Source organism: Hylobates moloch, unplaced genomic scaffold, assembly GCF_009828535.3.
Source record: "Hylobates moloch isolate HMO894 unplaced genomic scaffold, HMol_V3 SCAFFOLD_5, whole genome shotgun sequence".
NCBI lineage: Eukaryota > Metazoa > Chordata > Mammalia > Primates > Hylobatidae > Hylobates > Hylobates moloch.
This window is the reverse complement of record NW_026652280.1, coordinates 68,093,217-68,099,216: the sequence shown is the minus strand read 5'-3', so window position 1 is coordinate 68,099,216 and position 6,000 is coordinate 68,093,217.

Here is a 6,000-nt window from a genome sequence, read left to right as displayed (position 1 = left end):
CTGTTAATCTGATAGATTTTCCTTTATAGGTTACCTGGTGCTTTTTTCCCACAGCTGTTGGATACAGTGAGTTCTAGATTTCTCTTCAAAGAATCAGTATGTCAGTATGTTCAGTTCTTTATCCTCTATTTTAGAGTTTAACTTCCTTGTAGTTTCAGTTAACAGCCTTTTCCATCAGTTTTAATCAGTAGTTCACATCTGTTCCCCTGGTCACCTGCTTCATCCTCACTCATCCCAGTCACCTGCTTTGACCTGAGTCACCCCTGGTCACCTGCTCTGATTTAAGTCACCTTTAGTTACCTGTTCCTAACTGTCCTTCCTGCCAAATTACTCACCCTGCCACTCTGCTCCCTTTAAAATAGCCAATTGGAATTAGCTTAGAATTTGCGGTCCAACCCTAGCCAATAGGGGAATGACACAGCAGTAGGAACCACCTGCATCAGGAATAAGAACCCCTTCCCCTCCCTTGTTCAGGTGTGCTGTCACCATTACTCCATTCGTGAGTCATACCCTTCTATAAAAGTAAAAATTGCCTTGCCGAGAAAATTAAATTTGTTTGAGTGCTATTTCGTTGTGGCACTGAGGAACAAGCATTTTGTTTCTAACACAGCTCTTAAGGTTATTTCCTTCATCTTAACTTTAGATAACCTGATGACAATGTGCCTAGGTGATGATTTTTTTTTTTTAATGAAACTTCCAGGTGTTCTTTGTTCTTCTTGTATTTGGATGTCTAGGTCTCTAGCAAGGCCAGAGAAGTTTTCCTCAATTCTTCCCCCAAATATGTTTTCCAAGCTTTTAGATTTCTTTTCTTCCTCAGAAGCACCAATTATTCTTAGGTCTGGTCATTTAACATAATCCCAGACTTCTTGGAGGCTTTGTTCATATTTTCATATTCTTTTTTCTTTGTCTTTGTTGGATCAGATTGATTTGAAGACCTTGTCTTCAAGCTCTGAATTTCTTTCTTCTACTTGTTCAATTCTATTGCTGAGATTTCCAGAGCATTTTGCATTTCTATTAGTGTGTCCAATGTTTCCTGAAGTTTTGATTGTTCTTCCTTTATGCTATCTATTATCTTGAATATTTCTCCCTTCACTTCTTGTATCATTTTTTGGATTTCCTTGCATTGGGCTTTGCCTTTCTCTGGTGCCTCCCTGATTAGCTTAATAACTAACCTCCTGAATTCTATTTCAGGTAAATCAGGGGTTCCTTCTTAGTTTGGATACATTGCTGGTGAGCTAGTGTGATTTTTTGGAGGTGTTAAAGAGCCTTGTTTTGTCATATTACCAGAGTTGGTTTTCTGGTTCCTTCTCATTTGGGTAGGCTCTGTCAGAGGGGAAGGTCTAGGGCTGAAGGCCGTTGTTCAGATTATTTTGTCCAAAGTGGTGTTCCCTTGATGTAGTACTCTCCCCCTTTTCCTATGGCTATGGCTTTCTGAGAGCCAAGCTGTAGTGATTATTATTTCTCTTCTGGATCTAGCCACCCAGCAAGTGTACCAGGCTCCAGGGTGGTACTGGGGGTTGTCAGCACAGAGTCCTGTGATGTGAACACAAAGAACACAAAGACATAAGAACGGTACAATGGACTTTAGGGACATGGGGGGAAGGATGGGAGGGGGCAAGAGATAAAAGACTACAAATAGGGTGCAGTGTATACTGCTTGGGTGATGGGTGAACCAAAATCTCACTAATCGCCACTAAAGAACTTACTTATGTAACCAAACACCACATGTACCCCAATAACTTATGGAAAAATAAAAAATAAAAAATTGTATGGCTAATAACACAACAATGAAAATTAATGGTATTATTAAAAATAAGGCAGGAAATGAGGAAAAAAGAATGAAGAACAGAGGGAACACATAAAAAAGAAATACCTTGTGAATTTAAACTTAATCCTATAGATGATCACATTAAATGTAAATTTATATTTAAAGGCAAAGATTGAGTGTATTAAAAAGCAAGTCCCAACCATATGGTGTCTCTCAGCCATGGATAACAGTATAGTATTTGGAGTGTCTCCTGGGTCCTGCAAGAGCAGTCCACTTCCTTCAGAGGGTCTGTGGGTCCTCTCGGGATTCCTAATTTATTGCTGCAGTCATTCTGGAGGTAAAATTCATGATGGATGCCTCCGCACGCTGCTCTGTCTGTCCGAGTCGGGGCTGCAATCTAGTCCTGTTTGATCCCCAAGGCCTTTTTTTCAGAATCCGTAATATTTGGCCTCATCCACTTTAACATGCCCAAGACACTTGGAGGGGTCAGTGGGAAGAGGAACTAAGCCTTTCCAAGTAGCTGATCTCTGTCGCCATCCTGCTGCTTTCCCCTGCTCTTCAGGTAAATGCAATTTATTACATCTGACAGCTGGCTCTGCAGCTGTGGTGCAAGGAAGCCATCTCTTCTTTCATCTCAGCTATATATTTTTTTCTTGAGTGACTGCTCTAACATTTATAGTATACATCTTACAACTTACCACAATGTGCCTTCAACTAATATCATACTACTTCCTGCATTTTATAAGGACATACAACAGTATACTTCCTTTTCCCTCCCCCAGACTTTGTACCATTGTTGTCATACATTTTATTTCTATACACAGTATAATCCTTACAGTATTTTTTGCTGTTTTGGGTACTTCTCATTCCGTTGTGTAGGTGCAAATTTTTATCTTTCCACTTTTGTAAAAATTACTTATTTTGCTTTTATTCTGAAAGATGTTTTTGGTAGATACAAATTCTAAGTTGATAGTTTTTTTCCCAGACATTATTTCTTGAAATCTTTTTTTATTGCCCCTTCTATTCCTCTCCTTCTGGGATTCTAAGTACGTGTATGAGGCCAGGCCACTTGATATTGTCTTATAGCTTACTGGTTCTCTGTTCTTTTTTTTTTCAGTCTTTTATCTGTTTTACATTTTGGATAATTTTTTTATTGCTTTGTTTTAAAACCCACTGGTCTTTACTTTTGCAGTGTCTAATCTGTTTATCTCATCTAGTGTGTTTTTCATTTCAGATATTGTATTTTTTTATTTCTCCAGAAGTTTGATTTGGGATTTTAAAAATTTGTCTCTCATTCTTTTCTCATTATGTTTGCTTTCCTCTACTTTCCGTACATACACAGAATATTTATAATAGCTCTATTAACAGGTTTGCTCATCTCTTTTTAGTTCTGTTTTTATTAATTAATTTTATTCTCATGGATCATAATTCCTGCTTCTTTGCCATGCCTGATTTTTTTTTTTTTTTTTTTTGAGGCAGGGTCTCTGTCACCTAGGCTGGAGTGCAGTGGTGTGATCATGACTCACTGTAACCTTGAACTCCTGGGCTCAAGCAATCCCGACGCAGCCTCCTGAGTAGCGAGGACTGCACACACTGCTATGCCTGGCTAAATTTTTTTATTTTGTAAAGATGAGGTCCTGCTTTGCTGCCCAGGCTGTTCTTGAGCTCCCATCCTCAAGAAATTCTCCTGCATCAGCCTCCCAAAGTGTTGGGATTACAGGTGTGAGCCACCATGCCTGGCCCCAGATTACATTTGATTAGAATGTATACTTTGTGAATTCCCATTATTAGTTGTGGTATTGTGCTGTATTTCTTTAACTAGTGGTGAATCTGTTGTTGCCATGCAGTTAAGTTAGTTGGAATCATTTTGATCCTTTGAAGCTTACTTTTACTTTTTAGGGTAGATTCAGGGTTGATTTGACCCCACTACTAACGCAGTAGCCTTCTGAGTACTCTATTCAATGTCCTGTGTAGTAGGAATCTTTCCTTCCTGGCTGATGGGAACAGGGACTAGATTGTTGTGCTACTTCATCCTGGATGGAAATGGAAGTTTGTAAGTATTACATTTAGCATGTAAACAGAATAAGCCAAATGTGCCTCTGTCAAAAGTATGGCATAAAGTAATTACTCTTATATAGAGCTAATAGAGAAAGGGCTGTGGGTTATAATGGAAAGAAACTCTTGGAGTAAGGGCATTAACAAGCTTCCACTAAAACCTGCAACCTGTTTTTTTTGTTTTTGGTTTTTTGGTTTTTTTTTGAGACGGAGTCTCACTCTATCACCCAGGCTGGAGTGCAATGGCGCAATCTTGGCTCACTGCGACCTCCACCTTCCAGGTTCAAGTGATCCTCCTGCCTCAGCCTTCCAAGTAGCTGGGATTACAGATGTGTGCCACCACACCCAGCTGATTTTTGTATTTTTAGTAGAGATGGGGTTTCACCATGTTGGCCAGGCTGGTCTTGAACTCCTGACCTTGGGTGATCCACCCACCTTGGCCTCCCAAAGTACTGGGATTACAGGGGTGAACCACTGCACCTGGCCCTGCTTTTTAGAAATTGTAGATTAGGGAAAAATATTGGTGCCATCATGTAATGTTGTTCAAAGTGGATGCACAGAGGGGACAGTTTGCTTCAGTAATTTTTTTTTTTAAGTAATTATTTTTATTCATAATTAGGAGCCTCAAGACTGGAAAGTTAAACGTATAACCTACTGGGAATATGTTGTATAGTAAAAGATTGTATGGACAGTGTAAATAATCAACAAACCATACTAAACCCCAAGAATTAGAACACTCATACCCTTAGAAGCATGTCTTTTCTAATTTAAGGTCATCAATCTGATTCTTAGGCAATAATTTTCTTCCAGAGTTCAGAGTTTTACATGTGAACTCCAGCTGATCTTCACTATGTATTACTCCCATGGTGGAGAATTTGGGAAAATCTGTTACTGTGGATCATTCCTGTTGGCTAGGGCAGTTTTGTGGATAACACAGGAATATCAAGTTTCTCAGGCAGAAAAATCTAATGGCTGTGGGATTCTGAATAAAATTAGACGCATAAGCCTATTCTAAAGTGATCAGTTCAGGTTAGAGTTGTGAAGTTTAGTTGTGTCACTATTTACTCCTAGGGCTGGACTGAAACTATGTTATCCTCTTCATGAAGCTAGCTGAGGAGACTATTTGAGAAGGCTTTTGCACCATGGTATAAAAGAGCTTTTCAGTACCAGATGTTCATTTTCCTTTTAGGGAAAGGCAGCAAAAGCATAACTGCTGAGATGATAATACAATTTTAGCATCAAAAAGTTTATCTCAGTGCTGAATGTTCACTCATCTTTTTTTTCTTCTTCTCTCCTCCTTCTTCTTCTTTTTTTTTTTTTTTTTTTCTAGACAGGATCTGGCTCTGTCACCCAGGCTAGAGTGCAATGGTATGATCTTGGCTCACTGCAGCCTCTGCCTTCTAGGCTCAAGCCATCCTCCCACCTCAGCCTCCTGAGTAGTTGGGACCACAGGTATGTGCCACCATGCTTGGCTAATTTTTGTAGAGACGAGGTCTCAGTTTTTTGCCTAGGCTGGTCTTGAACTCCTGAGCTCAAGTGATCGGCTCACCTGGGCCTCCTAAAGTACTGGGATTATAGGCATGAGCCACCATGCCTGGCCACCAAACATCTTTTCTTTTTGTTTTGAGCAGAGTTTCACTCTGTTGCCCAGGCTGGAATACAGTGATGCAATTACAGATCACAGCAGCCTCGACCTCCTGGGTGCAAGCAATCCTCCTGCCTCAGCCTTTCGAGTAGCTGGGACTACAGGTGCAAGCCACTACGACTGCTAATTTTGTACTTTTTGTAGAGATGAGGTTTCACCATGTTGCCTAGGCTGGTCGCAAACTCCTGAGCTCCAGTGATCCATCCACCTCGACCTCCCAAAGTGTGGGATTACAGGTGTGAGTCACCATGCCTGGCCACATCTTTCTTTAATAATAAAACTTTAGGCTGGGCACAGTGGCTCATGCTTGTAATCCCAGCACTTTGGGAAGCCAAGGCAGGAGGATCACTTGAGGCCAGGAATTCAAGACCAGCCTGGGCAACATATTTGAGACTCCATCTTTACAAAAAATTTAAAAATCACCCAGGCATGGTGAGACATACCTACAGTCTTTGCTGCTCAGGAGGCTGAGGTGGGAGAATCTCTTGAGCCCAGAAATTTGAGGTTATAGTGAGCTGTGGTCACACCACTC